General features: G+C 37.7%; 1 protein-coding gene across 7 annotated transcripts in view; it reads right to left on the minus strand.

Moving 5' to 3' along the window:
- Positions 1-23,243, minus strand: part of CTNNA2 (catenin alpha 2) — a 1,067,853-nt gene extending 1,044,610 nt beyond the window's left edge. For 2 of the 7 annotated variants that reach the window (XM_014792722.2, XM_087436505.1), the window contains exon 1: positions 23,018-23,243. The gene's annotated coding sequence lies outside the window, so the exon portion shown is untranslated. The remainder of the gene's footprint in view (positions 1-23,017) is intronic. The other 5 variants (XM_087436499.1, XM_087436500.1, XM_087436502.1 and 2 more) reach the window with 4 other exon arrangements.
- Positions 23,244-24,392: the final 1,149 nt, after the last annotated feature.

Genomic DNA, 24,392 nt, shown 5'->3' on the forward strand with positions numbered 1-24,392 from the left:
TTTGAGCAATAATGATGCCTGATTACCAAGACTGATTTGGTTCCTAAGGTAAAAACACCTTAGCTGCCCTGCCAGGAAGCCAGCTCTCTTCTACTCAAGTTGGATTTTCCTAAGGTCGTATAAGTGATTCCTCTCACCACGACTGGAAGATGTAGAAAAAAAATCCCAAACGTAGACACTGGCACCATAAGAACAAAAGGATAAAAGGACTAAATGTGATACAAGGATATGAGAAAGAGCATGAAGTGACAAGAAGGCAGGAAAAGAGCAGGAAGCAGAGCATTCTGAGAGAAGAGATGGCAAAATCCCAGGAGAGCAGAAATCTGGGAGAAAGCATTGAGAAACAAAGTAAATTAAAGTATTTGGTTCAAGGGACTGCTAATTTCTAGAAATGGTGGTCATTTGATGGCAAGGCAGACTGGTGAGTAAAGCAGGTCAAATCACTCAGTTAGGAAGTCATTTTCCCAATTCACCAACAGAACTATTTTCAGTGGGGTTTTCTGAGCCCTCCACATGCACATGAAAAGGAGAGAGAATGGCCAATTCAGCCAACAAAGACAAAGCAAGGTGAGCAACATGAGAAGCCCAGGTGAAGAACAGAAGGCAAACAGGAAGACCAAGAGGCACAGATGTAACTAGCAATATAATCCATGGGGCCAATGTGAGGAGGAGGGGACAGGCTGAAAGCATGTGTGTGCATGTGTGCACATAAAACCCTCCCCCACACACATGCACACATCTTCCTTAGAGATACTTAGGTGTTTATATTAATCTAATGACTTAGGAAGCCTTGCTATAATTTTATCCATATTGAACAATATTATTAGTCAAAAATATTTAAGTCAATTTTGGAATTTTAAAATGGCACTACAGTATCAGGAATAAGTGGATCTCTTTGAATCTTACCATTTCACTATGGGGCTGCATATCAGCTAGGATGGTCTCTTGGGGAATTAGATTGATTGAATCTGCCCCCATTTTTCCTGCCAATCTGGATAGTGACAAACCACAGAGTTTGCATCTTAATAGTGATGAATATTTAATCAAAAGCAACAGAACACTGATCATGCTTTCCCCTGATTAATTCCACCACTCACCTCTTGACAAATTAAACTACAAAAAACCTATCTGCTCAGGAAAGTGAGGCTAGTGATGTGACTTCAGGTACAGTATTTATTCTTTTGTATCTCTGACTTTTTGGCAACTTCACTTCCCCTTGCAGCAGACACTGCTCAGTGCCCTATCACTTAGGACCAGTCATCCCAGGTGTGGCCCCTCTGAAAATTATCTATCCACATTGCCTCTCTTTAAGAAGCCTGGGTACCATCTAGTTATGATAATGCCTAAATCAGGAGAGAATTTGAGAGCTATTCACTTATGTGTCCTTTGAGACATTTCAACAACATTGGTGATATTTTATGGCAAGGAAGGTCTAATTATGATAATTGCATGGACATTTTCTCAGCTCTTCAACAGAGCTGACAACGTGCAGGCACACAGGAGCCTGGAAGAAACAGAAAACAAACATCTTCACTAACACTCTGTCACTACCTGTAACTCTTTCTGGAAATACCTTCTGAGCACCTTGTTTTTCTCTCTTCATATTTGATCTCTCTCGAAACTCAAACTCTGCTAGCATTTATATCTAATAATAAATTCTTGTTTATTTTAAAAGTAAATATATATAAGATTATGTCATTGGATAGTAAGGAAAAATCTAAGAATAAATGACTTAGAAAGGTGCCCAACTGCAGAACGCCCAGTTGTATGTTCTATTTGTCACAACTTTTTCCTGATTATAAATTTTATTTTTTCCTGACTATAAAAGCAAAATGTGTTCATTGAAAAAAGCTTATCCATTTTTTCTGAAAGCAATATTTGGGGCTTTTTGTTTACTGATTTGTAATAGTTCATTAACTATGAAATAGATTAAAACTTTGTCCATCATATATTTCAAAATTTTTGCATGTATAGTTTACCACTTTGTCATTTTTTTTACTATTTAAAAAACATATGCCATATTTAATCTATCAGTTGTTTACTTTTAAATTTCTTCCTTCTTTATGCTTAGAAAGGCCTTCCCTACCCAATATCAAATTGAATACTTATGTATACTTCTTCTTAGGTTATTTTTGCAGGAGTCTTTCACAAATTAATTTTTCAATTAATTTTTATCAATTAATTGGCTATGAGATAATATAGAAAAATTCAGAAATAAGAAAAAAATTTCTCCAAAACTTGATATTTTTGAAAGAAGAGCCAGTAATGACACAAATGGAAAGCCACTTAAAACATAATTGACAAGTTATCACAAAGTCATGAACAATGTTATATTTGAGAAATTGGAGAAAACAAGCACAATATCAAAAATGAAAAAGACAGGCTCAGAATGAAAACACTATCAACACTAGAACAAATGCATCTGTGTCTAGATGGCCATGGGTTAAGAGTAGCAAAAGTTATCTGTAAATCATTTTTTATAATAAACTAATTTTCATCTGTCTCAGTTTGTAGAAAAAAAATGCCTGTTCACAAGTTTCTATTTCATGTCAATTAAATTGAATAGAATATCTGTTGCTAGCATGACAGTGGAGAGACTGTGTATAATCAAATACTGCAGGAAGCTATATAAACTCATCCAAGAGTTATGGTGAACAATATGGCCATAATCACCAGATCCTTCAACTCAGTATCTGTACTCAGGATTTTTATGCTCCTTTTTTAATAGAAAGTTATGCACCCAAAGGTCTTCCTTTCTAAATTGTTTACAAATGAGAATCAGAAATAATCTAAATGTTAAAAAATGCAATGAAACACGCAGCCATACAATGATCATTATAAAATATATATAGCAATGGGAAACTATTTGTAAATTTTAGAAGTAACACAAAACCATATGCATGCTATGGTTATGATCATGCTAAAAATGAGCATGAGCAAGCCTGAGAGGCAACACAGAAATACAAACAATTTAACCCATATGCCACAATGGTGACAAGAAGGTTAAAATTTCTTTTTAGAAAAATTTCTTTGGCTATGAGATTATTTTTGCAATAGAAATAATTAATAGGTTTATAAATGCTTCAGATCAGTATTTCCTTCTGGTGTATTCTGTAGGATGCCAGTTGTTATTCCAGCAGGGTTGGGCATGGGAGAGCAGGTTGGTGGAAGTTTTTTGGCCAAATGAATATAGGATATCTGGATGTATGATACCTAAATACAGTTCAACTGTATTTTGTTGTTTGCTTTTGGGGCTGGTTATTTTCCTGTTTAGTGGCAGAAACTATCAAACACCATTAAAAAACAACAACAAAAAACCATCATTTCCCATTTACTTTTTGACAGAACTTGCTTTATATGAAGCATTGGTCAGGACTAGTATCTCACAGAAGACACATTCATTACTCTCCTCTGGACACTCTGAAGCCATTACAAACACATGGCATCCTTAAGATCTTCATCAGTTTAGGAGCCATTTTTGTCACTCATAATCTATGTCATAATTACCAAATTGTGTATTCTTTAATATACTCTGGTTGATAAAACGCAAAGGTTATGATTTTAGAAAAATTATGTAAGACTATGCAATATGATAACTCATGGGAACTGAGTTTTTTCTAATTCTCAAAGAACAATTGTCTTAACATACATTTAAATATTATAAAATTGACATTTCTAAATACTCCCAAATTTATATAACCTTCTGTTTACTTCATGTCTTAAAGGGATTAATATCTTTAAATTGAATAAGTTTACTGAATAAGTTTACTGAATTACTCCCGTACTTACTGAACATACACTAAATTATATGACTTACATTGAAAGGGATACTTAGATGAATAAAGCTTATCTCAGCTTTAAAGACATTCACAGTCAAGTGTGTAGGCTGTGCAGTGGGAGATGGAGCCAGGGCAACAAAGACACCAAGAACTCTAAGACAAGGTATAACATAAGTGGGATACAAATGAAAGGACACAGAAGTTAGGAGGAGAGTGAGACGGAATCATTTTCAGGACTCAGATACAGGTTCATCAAGAAGGGAGGATGCATAATAGGTAGACAGGGGAAAATGAATCACAGACTTCTGTGAAGGAGAAAAAGGGTATATTGGGGAAGCAATGTTTCATACTTGCCTGGGCAGAGGGTTCACATAGGAGAGAACATGAGAATGTCTTTTGGGAATATGAGTTTGAGTTTGGATCGTGGGAGCTCTGAGTGACAGGCTAAGGCATTTAGATTTAATTTGGTAGCCACAGAAGCACACCAAATGTTTTTCAGCAAGGAAAATTAGAACTACAAAAAACTAATCTGGCGCAGGTGTGTGTCAAGATTAGGGGATGTAACATTGGAGAAATGACACACTCAGGAAAAGAGAGAGAGAAGAGATTAAATTATGTGACAGGAGAACAGTGCAGAATTAAGCAGCAGCCTAGAGGTTTTGGATGGTTCAAAAATCTGTCCTCAGAAACCAGCAAGAGAAGGAGTTTAGAAAGTTCATATGTCAAGAACAGTCAATGACGGTATAAACAAAAATCAATTACTTAACCAGAGAAATGTAGTCAGGAAGGAAATTTTTAAAGTATTGAAGTACATTCAATGAATCCATCTAGAATCATCTTTAAATTTTAATTCTATCACAGTAGTACTATTGCAAAATAACACAATTATAATACACATTTGGCACAAAAGCTAGAAAGACATAGGCAAAAGAATATTCTTTCTCACCCTCCCAAACTCGCTGGGGTCAGAAATCTCCAAAAAGCTTATTCAAGCATCTTATGAAGTCACTCCTTTAATCCCTAAGGCAAAATTACTCCCTGGGGATTTGAATCCACCTCCATAATTTTATTTCCTGAGACGAAGCAGGTTGAGAGAGCAACATTAGTTTATCCATTAACTCTGTCCATTTCAAAAGAAGTGGAACAGAAATTGGTTAGCTCAGCATCTTCAAGCATACCATGACATGGTGGTAAATTCTTGAGACTGCAGAAGTCATTTACCAAATCCAGCGTACACGACAGATTTCAGGAAAGTCCTTTAGGTATTTTCAATACAATGATTCATTTGGAGGGCTAATATCTAAAACATTTACTAATATGATTTTAGGACTTAAATACCATGTTTAGAAATCCAATAACACCCCGTGTGCATACTTATGTGCCAATACTTACACAACTAGCCTGTCTCGGACCTTAGGCTATTGTTCCTTGACATCCTGTTGTGTATTATTGCAGGCATAAAACAAGCGTGCAAGGAGACTGTTTCTGTTGCTAGGGAAATATCATTAGATTTCCTAATTAGTAGGTATATAAGTGCAAAACCATAACATTTGATTATTTCCCAAGTTTGGCAACCAAGTCTATTATTCACATCTAAGGACAAACTCCTCACGTTTTCAACACTTTTGTTCAAAGTAAGAATTAAGAACTTAACCTGTTTGCATTTTAATACTTATAAATCGATTTGCTGTACACATGAGAAATGAAAGAATGGAACAAGGAACACATGTAAGTCATTTATTCTTCTCCTTAAGCAAGATACATGAAAATATCTATTTACAAACAAAGAAAAACAAACCATGGCATTAACTTTGCAAAGGATTTCTTTAAATCGTAACTTCCCTAATGGTTATGATTTACAAAAGGTGATTATAATTACAAAACTGGACTTTAGCAATCCATCGGTTATATGATGCAAGGCATAACTGACATCTTCTTTCCTCCCCTCCACCAAGTTTATCTAATTTGGGCTTTGCAATAAGGTAGAAATAATAGAAATTATGCAGAAGAAGCACAAAATTTTAAAAAGTGGTAAAATTCTAAAACCCACTCCTTTCACCTACTCTAGGACACTGATTCGCCAGTGAACTCCGTACCCAGGATGTTTCCCCATATAAAACAAAGCAAACTAAACTTTCTCTCTATACTCTCCACTTCCTTGCCTTTCAGCATCCAACTCTGCCAAACAAATTTGGAAACACACAGCTTTTAATTTCTCTCTTCCTCGTCACTCCTCAATTCAATACTGTTTCAGATTACTGAGCTGACCACTTGGCTGAAGCTACTTTAGCAAAGAAAAACACGGAATCCACCTCTTATTTAACAAATACAGTGGCTTCTCTCTAGTCTTTACCCTCCCTGATCTCTGAACAGCATCTCATGATCACCTGGCCCCTCTGGAAACTTGGGAAACTCTTTCTTCTCACCTCAGAAAAAGCTGAAGAAAATCATCTAATGGAGTACTTGCCTCCCCTTTCTCCAGCCCTCACAAAAAAATCATGATTGCTCTGCCTGTGCACAGAACAACGGTTGAAAACACTTTGGCAGGGCCAGCTATATAGAGATGTGTTTCCTCTTTACTGATAAACTATTTCTGCTTAGTTGTATGGGCACTGTTGGTTCAATACCTTTGTTTTTGCCGGAGACGCGAGGTGCACTGTTAACAAAAGATATGGCTTTTTCCTCTTTTAATGGAAGCATATTTTGCACAAACCACTAAGCTCACAAGAGTTACAGTTTAGTTTAGCAAGATTCATTTTTGAAATGTTACCCACGCCAATAATCGATTAGTGTAGTAAAATGAAAAATGTAACCAGAAGGAAAATTCTGCTGGCTCAAGTATCAGAAATCAGGATGAAGACAAACCAAATCTAACTTCCCACCATAGCCGGCCAGATACCAACCAGACCATGCATTGGTTGTGGGATCACTGTCTGGCTGCTGATCTGGCCACTTCCCACTGTCTCTTATCATCACCAGCTGTGCTGTGCTGTGCTGCAGGGGCTCCTGAGACCAGGCTGCATGACTGCTACAGTCCTAGAGCAATGGCCACAGAAGAGCCCCCTGGCTTCAGCCTTCATCATCTGGTTGTGCCATTATCTCACCCTCCTTCCTCCCATTGGCTGTCAGAACCCAGAGACCTCATAGGTGGAAGCAATAAACAGATGCAAGATTTGATCTTACTATCTGTTTTTCTTGGCCTCCGTATGTTCTGGGTAAAAATCTGAAACAAGGGTTTGAAGTGAGAATAACATTTCTCTCTCTGCCATGTTTTTGTTTTTGTATTTTTCCACTTTGCTAACTTCCTTGACTTCAGTGGTAAATACCTCATATGACTCCTCACTTTCATTCCCATCAAATGTTTTTCATTCCTTGTTTGTCTCCTAAGTGTTGGTGTTCTTGAGGGTGCAGATCCCATACTTCTTACAGCACTTTAGGCAACCTCTGGGACACTTCATCTACTTCTGTGGTTTTAACTGTCACCTCCATCGTTGCTCCCAAATTTCTAATTTGAAAACAAACAACACAGAAGTCCAGATCTTATTCATAAATGTCTACTGACAACTTGCATCTGGAATTCCTGTAAACTCTTCCAATTTAACATCACCAAAGCCAAAACACCAGCTTACTCCCAAACCATGTTTCACACCAGGAGGACAGGTGATAAAAATCAGAGTTACTCTTGTCTTTGCCTCTGTTCTGTCTCTCACATCCAGATGGTTCCTAAGTCCCCTAATTCCTACATAATCAGTGCTGTTGTCTCCATCCTTCTCACCTCCTCATGCATCATCCCTCTTCTAAGCACACTGGCAACTGTATTATTTGTTGGTCCCGAAATTCACAGTGACATTCTTACTTTCACGCTTTCTCTTTAGCCTGGAATGCTATTTCCTCATTTTTGTTTATGAGAAACTTCTACATGTTCTTCAAGTTCCCATCCAAATATGAATCTTCTTGACCTTTTACTAATTTTGTTGGACCTTAAATACGCCTTCATTATTTCTATCTAGAATTTTGTCTGTACCTCTACTCCCTCTCATATTCTTTAATTATTTGTTTATGGTCCGCCTTTCCTACTACACCTTTAGATGTCCTGAGAGTAGAAACCGGGTCTCACTTATCTTGGTATTCTAAATAGAGCACCTTACCTAAGACAGGCAATTTAAAAATGTCTTTCAGCTATATTACGGCTAGATCTGAGCACAATAGATTAAATATCATTTTTTAAAGTAAAATATTTGTTTTCACGATTAGATGACCACAGTATAATTCTACTCTACAATGTGTATTAGCTTTCAGTTCATCTCTTATGAAAAATATATGATTTAAAATTATGACAAGGAATAATTTCTACTTTATAAATGGAAAAACAAACAAAACCACAAATATTTGATTTGCTTGCTTACATTTTTTATTGAGATACAATTCACATGCCATAATATTCACCATTTTAAAGTATACAATTCAGTGATTTTTTTTAGTATATGCACAATCAGTATGTGCAACTATCACCACTATCTAATCCAGAACTTTCATCACCTGAAAATGAAAACTCACACCCATTAGCATTCACTCACCACTCCCTTCCCCCAACCCTGGTAACTACTACTCTATTTTCTGCCTATATAGATTTTCCTATTTTGGACATTTTATATAAATGGAATCATACAATACATGATGTTTTGTGCCCTGCTTCTTTCACTTAACATAATGTTTTCAAGGTTATGCATATTTTCACATGTATCAGTACTTATTCCTATTTCTGACTGAATATTATCCAAATGTATGGATATATCACATTCTGTTTATCCATACTTCAATTGACAGTCATCAGTTTGTTCCACTTTTTGGCTATAATGAATAATGCTGCTATGAATATAAGTGTACAGAGTTTTGTATGGATAGATGTTTTCATTTCTCTGGGGTATATATCTAGGAGTGGAATTGTTGGGTCATAGGTAACGCTGTATTTAACTTTGTGTGTGTGTGTGTGTGAGGAAGATCAGCCCTGAGCTAACATCCATTGCCAATCCTCCTCTTTTTGCTGAGGAAGACTGGCCCTGGGCTAACATCCGCGTCCCTCTTCCTCTACTTTATATGGGACGCCGCCACAGCCTGGCTTGACAAGCAATGCGTCAGTCCGCACCCAGGATCCAAACCTGTGAACCCAGGGCGGCCAAACCACGGGCGGTCAAAGCGCAGCGCATGAACCTAACCACGACGCCAGAGGGCCAGCCCCCCTAAAAAGTTAGCCCCCCTAACTTTTTGAGGAAGTACCAAACTGTTTTCCAAAGTGGCTGCACCATTTTACAGTTCCACCAGCAATCTGTGAAGATTTCAATTTCTCCACAGCCTCACCAACATTTGTTAGTGTTCTCTTTTTTATTAGAGCCAGCCTAGTGGGTATGAATAGGTATCTCAGTACAGGTTAGATTCGAATTTACCTAGTGATTAATGACGCTGAGCATCTTTTCATGTGCTTATTTGTGATTTGTATATATTCTTTGGAGAAATATCTATTCAAGTCTTTCGCCGATTTTTTATTTAGGTATTTGTCTTTTCATTATTTAGTTATAATAGTTCTTTAGATATTCTGGATGCTAGACTCTTACTGTAAATATTTTCTCCTATTTAGTGAGTTGTCTTTTCACTTTCTTGATGGTATCTTTTGATGCACAAAAGTTTTTAATTTTAATGAAGTCCAATTTATCTATTTTTTTCTTTTGTTGCTTTTGTTTTTGGTTTCATATCTAAGAAACCATTGCTTGATCCAAGGTCAGAAGATTTACACCAACTTTTGTTCTAAGAGTTTTATAGTTAGTTCTTACATTTGGGTCTATGGTGCATTTTGAGTTATTCTTTTACGCGGGGTGAGATAGGGGTCCAAATTCATTCTTTTGCACGTAAACATTCAGTTGCCACAGTACCATTTGTTGAAAAGACTACTTAACCCCCAATTGAATTGCCTTGTCACCCTTCTTGAAAAATAAAGTGGGCATAAATGTATGGGTTTATTTACAGATGCTCAGTTCTGTTCCACGGATCTACATGTCTCTGCTTACGCCAGCACCTTGTAGTCTTGATTACTGTCCTTTTGTAGTAAGTTTTGAAACTGAGAAGTGTGAATCCTCCAAGTTTGTTCTTTTTGAAAACTGTTTATGGCTATTCTTGCTTTCCATATGAATTTTAGGATCAGTTTGTCAATTTACCAAAAAAGGCAGCTGAGATTTTGATAGTGATAGCATTGAATTTGTAGATTAATTTGGGGAATACTACCATCTTAACAATATTAAGTATTCCCATCTGTAAACATGAATGTCTTTCCACGTATTTAGGTCTCTAATGTCTTTCAATGATGCTTTGGAATTTTCAGTATACAAGTCTCTGATATTTTTCCATTACTAAATATTTGTACTTTCTTGGATGAAAGGCAAAATAGTAACAGTATAGGTTGTTTTATAATTATAATAAGAATAGAAATAAAATCTGTTCAAAGTTAACATTCTACCTGATAAAACTTTTTGCAACGTCACATATTTATAATTTCGATATAAAATATTTTAAATAAATACTCAAACAGGAGTATTTATTTTTATACATTAACGTGTTTTAGTTAAGAGCAATTCTGCAACATAAGATGAGAACAACAATAAAACATAACACACCCGGATTTAAGAGGTCAGCTATTCATAACAGCAGCAGCAAACAAAATTCTTTCCAAAGGTGGCCAAGCATCACGAAAATTTCATCAGATAAATAGATCTAACTTATATTATTCAAGTAAGCTAGAACGAAAAACAGCTACATGCTGCTCACTGATATCTTTATTCAGACTTATGATAGTATTATCGTAACTCTTATTTGTGTAATTCTTTAGGAAAAAACAGAACTATCATAAAGTTAACACATTTTTAAAAACTAGATTTGGTGTTTCAGCAATAATAAAACATCTTACAATTCTATAAATCAAGACTTGCCACTTGCTACTAATTTCATATCCATACTCAATTAATATTCTACAGAGAAAAATCTCTGTTGTCAATAGCAAATTTATATCATCTACTTATAATATTTTAGTGTGGATCACAGGACTTTAAGGTGATGGGTTCATTAATGATAAATCAATAATGAAATGTATGCATAAAGCCTAGACCAGAGGAATAATTACAACTGAAGGCAATTTGCCCATTTTCTCAATGTGCAGAATTAGTGAAAGGTTTCCATTTAAAATAACCATTTTTCATGATAAAAGAAGATCACGATAATAAGACCAAAGTTAAGCTTCTCCTGAAGTTTGAAAAAGATCTAGTGCAAAAAAATTAAATTCTGGGCAAGAACTGGACTTTCAAAGCTTCTTAGTGATGCTGAACTGGCTGCTGTCTTAGTACTTACCCAATTCTAAAAAACAATGCAGAATGTAGGATGGAGATGGTATGCAGCGTAACAGCTTCAATACAAAATGATGACAAAACAATATGTAAAGTATCAAACAGCCAAAAAATAAAGTCATTTAGATAAATTTTTTAAAGTTAATATCATGAGCATTATCATAAGCATATTACCATCATCTGAACACTGCTCACTCAACTAATCCAAGATCTAGAAAAGACATAGCCCATGCCTTTGAAGAGTCACATAAAAAAAATAATTCATCACTATGAAATATTCATGAAGGCCTAGAAAAGTGCCAAGTAAATATTTGGAAGTGAGTGTATGAAATCCATGGATACACTGCACTTACTCTAAAGAGAAAGGTTTACAAATATAGTGATATTGGTATAAATATAATAATGTGTTGGGGTTACTGTGGAAGATACAGATATTGAGAATAATTTTAAAAACAAAAGGTGTGTTTAGACCACAGTATAGTGTATTTCATATATGAAGAATGACTCTTCACACTAAATCTGTTAGAAGAAAAATACTTTTAATTTAAAATTAGAAGAAAACTAAAAGAAAAAAATGAGTATTATATTTTATCATTCTCATATATATATATAATTGAACCATAAACTGTTATCTTAACATACTAAGTAAGAAAAATACAAGAAAAAGAACAAATTTTTTGAACTAATAAAGTATTTCAACAAGGTGACTGGATACAAGACCAAATAAAAAATCAAAAGGAATAATTTCTACGTCAGCAATAACCTTTTAGAAAATGTAAAAGAAAAATAATCCCTTTCCCAACAGCCATAGAAACTACAAACAAGATGGTAATAAACTCAACATGAAATGAGAAAGACTTTCTTCTATGAAGAAAACAATGTTTTATACTAAAGGACATAAAAAAGAAGAACTTAATAAACGAGGAGACATGCCAATGGAAACATTATGAAAGCTATTACTTCTCCATCAAATAATCTTAAATTAAATACAATACTAGTTAAAACACCATACTAGTTAAAATAAAATACTAGTTAAAATAACACCCAAGGGTGTTATTTATGAAATTTGATAAACTTGCTATCATATCCCTCTGAAGAATAGATAAGGAACTTCAGAAAATGAAAAATCATCACCTACTGGGTATTACAACATTCTATAAGCTATAATATTTATAACAGTATATCATTGGTTCAGAAGCAACAACACATTTCTTCATACCCAGAGAATATAAATAAGTCCCATAAATTAAAATAAGATAAATAATCCAGAAGAAGCACATGGATAAAGATAAAAACATACTCATCACAGCAGAAACAAAACATTAGGCCATTAGGCCAAAATACAAATGAAAAGATAACCAACCTATCTAGAAATCAGAGAAACAAATTCATGTAACAGAGAAATATCATTCTCACCTATTCATGGTAAACTTTTACAAGTTTAAAATTATCATGGGTTAGCAAAATGGTAAGGAAATATGTACTTTCATATCTGCTGGTGGAATGTAAACCGGTGCTACCATTTTGAAGGACAATTAGGCATCAACTATTAAAATCAAAAATGCACATACTTTATGACCGCAAAATTACAATTATCAGTCAACCCTTGAAAAGAATATACTAGTACATGTGGACAAGAAACTATATAAGGATGTTCACCACAGCATTGTGTGAAATAGCAAAATAGCAAGAACAAACTCAAAGTCTATGAAAACGTAAGGATTAAATAAACCACGGTACAACCACACTATAAAATAATAGGCAGCAGTTAAAAAATAATAGTGTATATACTCATGTTACCAACTAAACTATAGGTGAAGTGAAAATGAGGTATAGAACACCACGTTACCATTTAAGTAAATATAAAAAAAAATGTCTCGCTATATAGACCACCTACATCTTTGAGGCACTCTCCTGGGGCTCCCAAAGTCAATCTCCTGGCCAAGACACAGCGCAAATTTGAAGGCAGATCAGTGCAAACATTTTATCTCTGTAGATAGTCAGAAACTGGAAACTTAAATTCCAATCAATGTATATTACATAGAAATTAATGTGGAGGAAAAATTTTTATTATCCCAGGAAATCCTTAGATATGTTTAGTTAATAAAACAGGACACAAAATTATATACACTATGATCTCAGCTATGCTTTAAAAAGACCTCTACTTGATAAACTCAGATATACTCATGGGGTATAAAAACCTAGAAATTCACCAAATGTTCACTGGACGATTGGACGGCGGTAATTTTTATTTTCAAGTTTCTTTCTTCTGGTTGTTTTCTAGATGTTGTACAATGGGCATCTATTGCTGCAAGTGTAGAAGACAAAACATGTTCTTTTTTCGACGATGTATCTTCTATTATTGCATTCTTGAGATATCTCTATCCAGATAATGCCAAAATATTTCTCTACTCCCAGCCTCTCCCCTTCCCTCCAGTCTCACTTTTCAGCTGCCTACTGAGCAGAGATCAGCATCCCAGCTTCAGTTCTCCTGGATGTGCCCTCACCTCTCCCACTGCTGTGCACATTGATATCATCTCCCTGCGGGCTCAGCCCTGTCCCAGTTCCCAGACCAAGGGAGGACTGAACTGAAAAGTACTAATACAGTACAAGGTCATCCCCTCCATCTCTCTCCCACCCATCGCTAGAACAATGTTTCTGATTCTGTGTCCACCTGAACTTTTGACCCATGACACTGTGGAGTCAGCACCACACTGTACTACACACTCTACCGTATTCTTTCTGGTATTAAACTGCCTACCAGATTGTCAACTCACAAGGTAAAGTACTACTATCTTACTCATATATGGATCCACCCCAAAACAGGGGCTTTAAAAACTTGTAAGAAAGTATTTGATGAATGAATACTACATTTGTTTAACAAGAAATGTGTAGGATTTGTTCAAATAGAATGAGTTCAGAGACTTAATTCAATCAGATAGGATTTACTAAGGAACCGATGCAGGCCCAGTATTGTAACAGGGGAATATTAGAAAAAACAAAGGCACGGCTCCTCTCCTTCACATAGTTAGAATCTAAAGTGGTTGAGAACACCTTAAAAAAAAAGAGAATAATTAGTGTTTTAACTTCTGCCTTAACAAGCAAAACATGGAAATCTTGCCTGAGGTCCTGATTTCACAGATGGGCAAACTGCAATGGAGTCTGCCTGCCTGGATTCCAGACCACTGCCAGCACTGCCTTTTGCCTCCTGTCCCAACTCCATGGGCCCCAGCGCTCCTGGCTCTGCTTGTCACTATTGTATACTTGCCTACTTTGAATTACTCCCTTGTATCTAGAATCCCTCCCCATCCTGTTGATGCTGTGGGCTAGGAACTAAATTTCTTCTTCCTCTTTTCCTAGGGTACCCTCTGTCACCTGTTTTTGCACACATTCCCACAATAACAAGCTGAGACTACAATCCTAGCTTTCTGCTTCAATCTCCTTCCCACAAGACTGAGAACATCATGGCAGGCCTCTAAATCAAACTGTAACAAACACTGCTGCTTGCTTACCAGACATTCATTTTCCCCTTCTCTTTTCTTAACAGAACTGCCATTCCAGTCATCTATCCCTGTCACTTCCTCCACACAGCCATGGGCTTCAGGGAAAGTTGACCCCAGCCCCAGCCCCAGAAAGTGGATCCTGATTACTCAAAGCCTATCACACATGGTATTCCCTTTCCCCTTGCTATTGACTAGACTGGGCATGGCCATGTGATCCAGTGCTGGCCAGCCAGAAAAGGTAAGGAAGGACTTTTGGAAAAGGTTTCCTCATTTCTCTGGAAGGGACATTGTGCTGCATGATGGTGTGCTTAGAACTGCAGTAGCCATCACACCACTTGCTGAGGATGAGGTCTAGACATAGAGGAGGCAGAGTTGAGAGAAAGGCATTGAGGGGAAGCCAAGCCTCGGTCTCACACCTGGAGCCGACCATCCTCTGGATTTCTTGTAGCTTTTACAAATCTTTTTGAATGTATTCAGTTTTCTCTGCTGCCAATCTCTATATAGTAAACAGTACATCTCTAAAAAAACATATCAGCCACTTTGTTTTCTATTTCGAAAGAGTAACTTTAAAATGGGAATTTGACGGATATTTGGGCTGTTTTTAGTTTGAAGCTATTATGAGTAAAGCTGCTATTAACTTTCATGTAAAAGTCTTTGTGCACATGTTTTCATTTCACCTGGGAGCAGAATTTCAGGGCTGTATGCTAAGACTATTTTTAACATTAAGAGAAACTGCCAAACTGTTTCCCAAAGTGTTACACTCCCACCAGCAATGTATGAGTGTTTCAGTTTCTTCACATCCTCTTCAAAACTTGGTATTGTCAGTCTTTTCAAATGTAACCACTCTAGTGTTTGTACAGTGGTATCATATTGTGGTCTTTAAATTTCGTTATTTGGGTGAATAATGGAGTTAAACACCTTTTCACGTGCTCATTGGCCATTTGTATATCTTTTTTTGTGAAATATCTCTTCAGAGATTTTGTTCATTTTTTAGTTAGATTTCTGTGTTCTTATTGAAAGGCAAGAGTTCTATATACAATTAGAACTATTAGCCCTTTGTCAGATATATAGAGATAGAAATAGAGAAATATAGATCTAGAAAATCTTGTGCCTTTTGAAGAGCAAAAGTTTTTTTTTTTTTGATAAAGTCTAGGTTTTTTTTTTTCTTTTAAATTTATAATTAGTGTTTTTTTGGGTCCTCTCTCAGACATCTTTGCCTAACCCCAAATCACAGAGATTTTCTCCTATATTTTCTTCTCCTATAGAAGTGTATATACTCAAAATCATAGACAAATCTCAAAAACATTATATTCAATGAAAGAAGGAGACCAAAATGAGTACATATTCTATGATTCAACCTATATCCATTTCTAGAACAGGAAAAAGTAATCTATAGAGACAGAAAGCAGATCAAGCAGAAGGAAACTTTTTATGGCGATGGAAATATTCCATATCTTGATTGCAGTGGTGGTTACACAAGTATATTTGTCAACACACAACAGCACTTAAAATGGATGCACTTTGTTATACACAAAATATACCTCAACAAATTTGATTATAAAAAATTTTAATGGGAATTTGGAGCTAGATTAGTAGAAAGACTGGAGGTCACACAGTCCTATGGGGTGGGATTTAGGGTATAAGCAAGACTTTGCTGCACCTGAGGCAAAAATATGAACCTTAGAGTATGTATAACTTCTTAAATGAATATTATCTTATTCTAAATGCCATATAGTCTTTCAAAGGCAGTGGTATTACTCAAACAAGCCGATTGTGCACTGGGCTAGTCCCTAAATGGAGGCAGCAACTGACTTGTACCTCCAGCCCAAGAAGGATTTTAAAAAAGGAGAGAGGGGCCGGCCCAGTGGCATAGTGGTTAAGTTCACGCGCTCCACTTCCGCAGCCTGGGGTTCATGGTTTTGGATCCCAGGCACAGACCTACACATCGCTCATCAAACCATGCTGTGGCAGCATTCCACATACAAAAAATAGAGGAAGATTGGCACAGATGTTAGCTCAGGGACCATCTTCCTCGCCAAAAAGAAAAAAAAAACAGGGAGAGGTGAGAAAGGGAAATGTTCCTTAGTTCTCCCTTGGCCCAGAGACTCTGTAAAGCTAAATTTGCAATTTACTTGGGAAAGGTAAAGCCTATACCACTTACGGTGAAGGTTTCCCTCATGTAGCAGCAGTGTATGTTTTCCAAAGGAAAAAACAAATGGGACACAGTGAGAAATAAATCATTATGCTTTGACATTTTAAGGGAAACTCACATGTAGAATCATAGAATTTTATAGTTAGAAGACACTCTATATATCATCTAGTCCAAGTCACTGAAAATACAGATTAAATAAACAGGCCTTGGAGAGTCTGAGGCTTGTTTAGTCACGTAACTAACTAGTTGGTTGGTTGAAAACCTGGAGGAAGAACCTAGGTGTCCCGATTCCTGATTAAGTGTTTTTATAAAATTATAATCTCTAACCCAACGCTCTGCACAGATCAGGTATTTAAAAAAATACCTTTTGAATGAATTCATTCTAGGTAATATGATTAAAAAAATACATAGAAAGCATAAGTTAATAGAAGGATAAATTTAGATGCAGACATTTTTTTCCAATGAGTTCTGTATATACTTCTTTATGCCATCTCTGCATATTAGAGGGAAAAAAGCATATTTTGGGAAATTATTCTGGCAGGTATTAATGCCTGATGAAAGAAAATGAAGACAAGTAGTAAACCCTCAAGAATTGTGGGATACTCTTTCCTAGAAATAGTTGAGGACAATTAGCTCTTTGCGAGATAGTGAATGGACACCTCTACCTCATTACTGAAAGATGGAGTCATGATATTTAACAACTGCTTCAGGCCCTGTGAATTTAAGAAAAACTTGGAAGACTGGATTCCCACCAAACCCTTGTCTAATCACAATTAAAATCAGATGAACATCAGATCCTTTGGTCATCTACAGAGTCATTATCAACCTACCCAATCATTAACAATTTCTAGGTAGGTTGTGGGAAAACTGATATATCTCCACTAAGAGTTCAAGGCTTTAGTTGTGAAACATCAAGGCACCATAAAAAAAGATCTTGGATTTACTACAGATATGTAATGAACAACATAAGCCCAATTTATACAACATGAACATATCAAAAGCGTCCTATTAATTTTCTTTTACCGTTCTAGAGCCCGTGGGATCTTAAAATTTTAAATTATTCATTTTACCCCAACCTTGGTGGCATCTCCATTCATTTCATGTAGGAACACTGGGGCAAGTTGGGATATTACTTCGTTTGGATCTCTATCCTCTCAGGAAACTCCTACAAGTATTGTATCACTTGGCTCCCCCTAAAAAGCCAAGCAAACAAAATACCAAGATACTGAAAAACCAACATCTGATTTTACAAATATGTTTTTTCATCCACGATCCAGTTTTAAAGACTGTTAACTGAAATATATACACATAAATATACATGGTTTAAAACAACTAAAACATGGATTGTATCAGCATGACAGCAAAAATATAGAAAACCTCTAACTGAACAGGCAGCTATAAATTATTCAGCTCAATAGATGAAACAAAATTAATTCATTTTGTCTCTCCATTTGGTCACCACCTTAACTTATGGGGGACGCAATTGCTTTTTTCACTCCTGTTAATGCACATTATCTTCACATCTGAAAAATAATAGCTAAGAGTTGTATACACAGATACAGCCTTTAAATAAAAAGGAATAAAAGCCCCATAAAATTAAGCTTTATAATGTCAGACTATCACTTTGTGTTTTTTATAATGTATTACAAGTAATAATCTCAATGAGTTGTAGAATGCATATTTGTGGTTGAGTTAGAATTCATTTCCAAGGTAAAAATTCACTTATGAGGAAAATACAAATGACTAAAAGAAAAGTTTGTCAAAAATCACCGGTGTTTTAATATGGAACTGAGTAAAAGTGAGCCATTTGAAAATGTTTTATTTAGATCTGCTGAATCTTTAGAACACCAGAATATTGAGAAAAATCTCAAAATAGAAAATAAAAATGCTACAGTTTATGGTATGTTAAACTGCTAGCTTTTAGAAATACATTCTTGTTTATAACTATATAGTCTATGATAATATTCATGAGATCAATTTTGTATATTATTAGAACAACAAAAAAATAAATATAAGAAGAGTATTTTACTATTTTGGAGAAAGCAATGAAATTGTGTGTATCTATTAAAATGGATTAAACATGAGCCCATAAATACTGACACTTGTAAGTTGCAGGTAAAATGTTCTAGAAACCTTTTTTTTAATAAAATAACTCAATTCATATCACTTATGTTGTTGGATAAATAATTAATGGATATATATTTCAAAATAGTTAACGAACACCAACCAAAAATAAAGATGTACCAACAGACAGCCAGTGAGCAACTGTCACCCCACACTGGGCAGATATTTAACTTGCTCAGTGCACGTTCCCAAACAGACCCTGCGTCATCACACTTTAGTCTCCCAATAAAACACTTTAAAGAGCATAATCCAATTGCAATCATTAACAATCTTGAACACCAAAAAAAATGAAATGTGATAATTAGGAAAAGTCAACAATGAAATAAAAATCAAATCCCTGGAAATACACTTACCCTAACAATCACTGGCTTCATATATGTCAAAATAAAATAATCCTGCTTATTATTCTCCAAGATATAGTCCTTGAATATTTGTGGCTTCAGGCAAAATAAGAAAAAGTTGTGATAATCACAATATTAAATTTTTGTTGTTGAGAAAGGTCAAATTTTCTCTCTGGCTCAAAGTTTAAAGAAAAGAGATAAAAAGAATACTCTGGGTCCTCACTGTGACAGAGACCTTGGCTTCTGTGTCTTGGGATGGGGCTTTCGGTGAAACAAAGAACTAAGACAAGCTCCTCTGGGTAGCTGAACGTTCTGTGATGAAATGGATCCCACACTACAGCAAGCTGTCCAATCACTTGGGATTGTCTAATTACTCTGACTATATATGTTTAATACCTTTTAATACACTCACCAGTATACCAAATACCCCAGTACACAGTCTTCCCAAACACATTGGGCTTCCTATTCTCTTTCTGCTTTTGTTCCAGCTGTGGTACCCACCCTGCACGAAACCCTTCCCAGGAGTCTCTGTGCAAGCTCCAGTACTACTCCTGAATATAATCTTTCTCTGGCTACATGGATATCTGTCTTCTTCAGAATTCCTCTAACACTTGCTCTTCATTTCTTTCCAGTACACAATCATATATTATCTTGGATTGTTTTTAAATCATTTCTCCTAATTATAATAATGGTACCCAATACATACGATGTTTGTACCAAGTACTATGCTTAACACATTTAACCCTTAATGCAATCCCATGACTCAGAGTCTACCATAATTCCCATTTCGTAGATGAGGAAAAAGACTTCAACAGCACACAAGGGCACAACACTCTACTTCTTAAGTAGAGCATGCACTCAAGTCTAAAGCTCTCTCCAAAGATCTTGTTCTTTGCCATTGTGAAATATGACCTCATGCAAATACCTGTTCTCCTCAACTAGACTGTAAGCTAACGTCACAGAGAGTGAGTTTACTTCTTTCCAATACCTCATCCCACTTAGCGTAGGGTTGGTCAGGTTTTAAGAGCTCTGAGGGAGGAAGGCACAGGAGAATGTATCCAGAATATCTCCTAAGGGGCCATAAGATGTTCTGTTGGGTCTTTATCTGTACCATACATTCTTAAAGGTTCAGTCAATTAAAGGCAGAAGCTTCTAGAAATGAAATTCTTCAGAGGAAGTCAGTCTTTATCTGTAAACTGGATTATGGTCAGAGTATTAGGCTACTTTTTTTAAGACACTAATTCCTCTATTTCATGTCATATTAATTTTACTCATCTCTCAAAATTGTGCTGTAAACAAATGTTATTTTATTTTCTATTCTTGAATTACCTGGAATACTTTGTTTTCACTAAGTGGACAAATGTTTACAAAGGAGACAAATAAAAGGTACCCTTCTTTCAATAGTAAGTACAGTATTAAAAACTGAGGCATACACCCACATCACTCTGTGTAGCAAAACTGAAATAAATAAAGGGACTGAGCTGCCTCCTACCCACACTTACAACTACGAAGCCCCACAAAAAATGATCAGTAGAGATGTTGGAAGGGAAAAAGTCATTTGAAAGTAAATTAGGATAAAACTTACTTATTACATTCATATATAATTACTACCAAAGGCTTTCACTAGCTTCAGGCATTCCAGGAAAAGGAACAACAACAACAACAACAAACACCCCTACTACAATTGTGTTCACTATTAAGTAATGTCACCACTCAACTACAGACAGAGTTGATTGCAATTCCGCATCAGGATGTTGGTAACACTGATAATTTAACCAAGCTTCTGCCACATGGCTTAAAAGTCAGCCAAGCCATTAATGGAATTAAATTCCTACCAAGGGGAGTTGGGGCAAGGGGTGGGTCCATCATTCCTAACACCACACACTTCCCAAAAACTGATTCAGATGATTAACTGTATCAGCTCTTCATCAAATCAGCACTCAATCACTTTGGAAGGTAATTCTCTTCATCTCACCTCCTACTACACATCCCCATAAAATGCAACAGTGCATATTGCACTACTGGTGTATAATAATTTAAATGAAAAGAAAAAAAGTCAATAATTTGCTCCACAGCATAGTTTATTACTGGCAGCTTCACTAAATCCACCATTAGGTTCAGTCCCTCCCCATGCACTCATTAAACATAAAACACAGCTATTCTATAGATATTACAGTTTTTGTTTTTTGTTGTTTTTTTTAAAAGCAGAATATAGACAGGGCAAAATACAGGCTTCTAAATACTCCATTTCTGATTTATACTTAAACTGTTTGTTGGACCATTCTGAAATGATGAACACACTAAACATTCTGAGGCATGGCTGTCGTGCCATGTATAAATAAACTTTTCAGCAGCAATGCTTTCAAAAAGGAAGAATGCCAAATTACTATTAATACGTATAATAGAAGGGCTAGGAGTATGAGTTAAAGAAAGCAAAGTAAAATATATCACTTGGTGAAAATAAGTGGTGCAAAACCAACCGAAATCTTAAATTGTTGATAATGGTCCTGGAGCTAATTCAATTTTTCCATTGGTGTAAACCACAAACAGAATCACACAGTATGTTTCTCTTCAAACATCTTCACAATTCCTGTAAGGTGGATGAGAAGGGGTAGGGGTACCGTGAAAGGCTATAATACAGCTAATGCCATCAAAATGGTATATTTATAAGCCTGTGGAGTATAACCCCATTACTCCAAAATTGTCTATCCATTGTCCTCCTTTAGAAGTTAACCCATAATGAACAAAAGTGCATCTCTTGCACTCTTTTGCTTCCTGTTTTCCCAAATCAGTCTACCTTAGTGTTTTCTATATTGACCAAAACATTCCATAAATAATGCTGTAGAGCACACGCATTAAAGTTTAGAGAGTTTCTGCCTTTGAAGTAGATAGTGACAAGACTACGGACACATGGGTTCAATTCCAAGCCAAATATTAGGCGGGTCGTTTGAAAATATCAATCCAAAGAGGCCTAGGGGAAAAGGATACAAACGTCCACTTGCCACCACCCTTCCTCTCCCCTCCCCTTTTCCTCTCTTCTCTTCTTTCCTTGTGGCTTCTCACAGAGACAATCAAAGCAGGGAAAGCTAGATTTTAAATCAGTGAGACACACACTGGGAATATGTAATTCCCAGGAGGAAAGAAGAAGCTGCTAAAGAGGCGTGTGGGGGGTGTTGGCAACATATTTAAGTGGCAACCCTCCCCACCCCCACCCTAATACAGCACAAATCCACAGATTCTTCCTCGACCCTCTTCGCCTTCCAGTTCCCAATACTCTATCCAACTTGACCCTTAATCCAAATAATTTAGGGACCTGCAGGGCAACAGCTGTGCAAGAGTGTGTCTCTCAGTATATGTGCCCAATTTTCTGGAAGCCCCTGAATCCGGACAGTTGTAGCAGGCAAGGGATCTCCCACCAGGGAAGGGGTGAAGAAGGGGAAAAAAAGAGATGGAGACAAGAGGAAAGGGATGCAGAGCTGCGCTCTAGGGCGAGTGGCTGAAAGGAAGAGAGGGAAGAAAGAAAGGGTGGGAAGGAAGTGGGGCTGGGAAAGAGGAAGAAAAGGATGAAAGAAAGGCTGGAAGGGAGAAAGGAGGGGAGCGGAGAGAGGGATGTTGGGAAGGATGAGGGCGGGAGGGTTGGGGAGCGGGGAGGGAGGGGAGGATAGAGAGGATGGGAGGGAGGCAGAGAGGGAGGGAGGCAAGGATGGAGGATGCTCTGTCCGGGACTCACCTCTGTGGGTCGGTGGGAGTTTCTCGCCTCCTCCTCTTTCTCGCCGGTTCCCCAGCAGCTGGAGGGATAATCACAGAAGGAACTGGAGAGGCGGCGGCGGGGACGAGGGCAGCAGCTGCCGCAGCCGCCTCTGGCCGAGGTGCGGTACCTCCTGCTCCGCCCGCCAGCGCGGGTCTCCGCCTCACTCGGGGCTGGAAGCGAAGCCGCTCCCCCCTCCCCCCGCCCGCCCCGCGTCCTGCCCAAGCGCGAGCGGCAGCGGCCCGGATCGCCGCTAGGGGAGGCGGCCAGTGCGCAGGCGCGGCCGCTTGCTCGCTCGCGCGCCTCCGCGGCCTCCGTGGCTCCGCGGGGCTCGGGGAGGCACGGGGTAGGGGGGGACGCGGGCGCGCGGCCTGGGGAGCGCCGAGCGGGCGGGGCGGGGCGGGGGCGGAGCTGGGGAGGCGAGGCTGGCTCCGCGCCGCAGGTGGGGGGAGGGGGCGGCGGCGAAGTGGCACCGCCGAAGGGCGCAGGTGCCGTGTCCATGACAACCGCGTTACTCTGCGGGCGGGGACCCGAGCTGAGTCTCTGGAAGCCGCGAGGACCGGTGACAGAGACCCGGGGCGGGAGAGGTCTTGGAGGGGAGAAGGGGATGGGGGTTGCCGAGTAGGAAGAAAGGGTGAGCCCGGGAGGGCGCGGACACGTGGCAGGAGGAGGGCGGAGCCCCTGTGCAGGGAAGGTAGACTGACGCGGGAGGGACATTTGTTGAGACCTGGAGTACCAAGGGGAGGAGAATTGGACTTTAAAAGGACCTAGAAAAGGATGGAAGTATTAAAACAAATGGAGCATTTGCTCATTTAACAAGCCTTTGTTGAGTGCTGTCTCTGTGGAAGACATTGTGATTCTTTTATTGATTCAAATAGTATTACTGAGCCCCTAATTTGTGCCAGGCACTCTACTTAGGCATTTTGAGATACTCAAAAATGTTTAAAATCCGGCGTTTGTCCTCTTGGAGGTTATACTTTAGTTCAGGAACTTAACATAGAAATTGCAGGAGTATATGCTCTGCCGATCACCATCAGCTGGGGCTGGAATGTAACTACAGAAGCGCTAGAACGGAAGCAAGTGCACAACTACATCTAACGTGAGACATGTTACAGTTATCTTTGTTCTGCTACAGTGTCAAGTCACATTTTTTTTTAATCAAGAGAGAAAATTAAAGACAAAGAAAACCTATGGCTGTTTGGTATGACACAAGCGATGCTGCATGCTACCCGTCTGGTCTCCCCGCCTACCAGCATCACTGTGTTTGTTCCCGCCGAGACTTGTACGGCTTTATATCACCCGGTGCACGTATTTTTTACACTCCTTCACTGGCAATGTCAGCGGTGTTCATCCCCCT

This window comes from Ceratotherium simum, chromosome 11 (assembly GCF_057802395.1).
Source record: "Ceratotherium simum simum isolate JZ-2026a chromosome 11, ASM5780239v1, whole genome shotgun sequence".
Taxonomy (NCBI): Eukaryota; Metazoa; Chordata; class Mammalia; order Perissodactyla; family Rhinocerotidae; genus Ceratotherium; species Ceratotherium simum.